The sequence below is a fragment of the Heloderma suspectum genome, chromosome 13, assembly GCF_057233095.1.
Source record: "Heloderma suspectum isolate Gila_16-S chromosome 13, 16-S_ref, whole genome shotgun sequence".
Classification (NCBI taxonomy): Eukaryota; Metazoa; Chordata; class Lepidosauria; order Squamata; family Helodermatidae; genus Heloderma; species Heloderma suspectum.
Window position 1 is genome coordinate 25171265 of NC_139470.1, and position 354 is coordinate 25171618.

General features: G+C 41.5%; 1 non-coding gene across 1 annotated transcript; it reads right to left on the reverse strand.

The window, feature by feature from the left end:
• Positions 1-213: 213 nt before the first annotated feature.
• Positions 214-354, reverse strand: LOC146336203 (U4 spliceosomal RNA). Its single transcript, XR_014785837.1, has one exon. It is a non-coding gene; the product is annotated as a U4 spliceosomal RNA (small nuclear RNA).

The following is a 354-nucleotide window of genomic DNA, read 5'->3' on the forward strand; positions in this document are numbered from 1 at the left end:
GCATCAAAAACACCCCATGGTCATTAATAACTTTGCAGATCCAGCATCGAAAGCATCAAAAACACCCCATGGTCATTAACAACTTTGCAGATCAAGCATGCTACACTACTAGAAATCGTGGCCTCTTACAAATCTGCGTTGTTCCAAATAGTATTACCGAGAACATGAAAAACGGGAAAAACCTTCCATCTTTCTTTAAACCAAGATTTTCAGTCTCCGTAGAGACTGTCAAAAATTGCCATTGCCGACTATATTTCAAGTCGTCATGGCGGGGTATTGGGAAAAGTTTTCAATTAGCAATAATCGCGCCTCGGATTAACCTCATTGGCTACGATACTGCCACTGCGCAAAGCT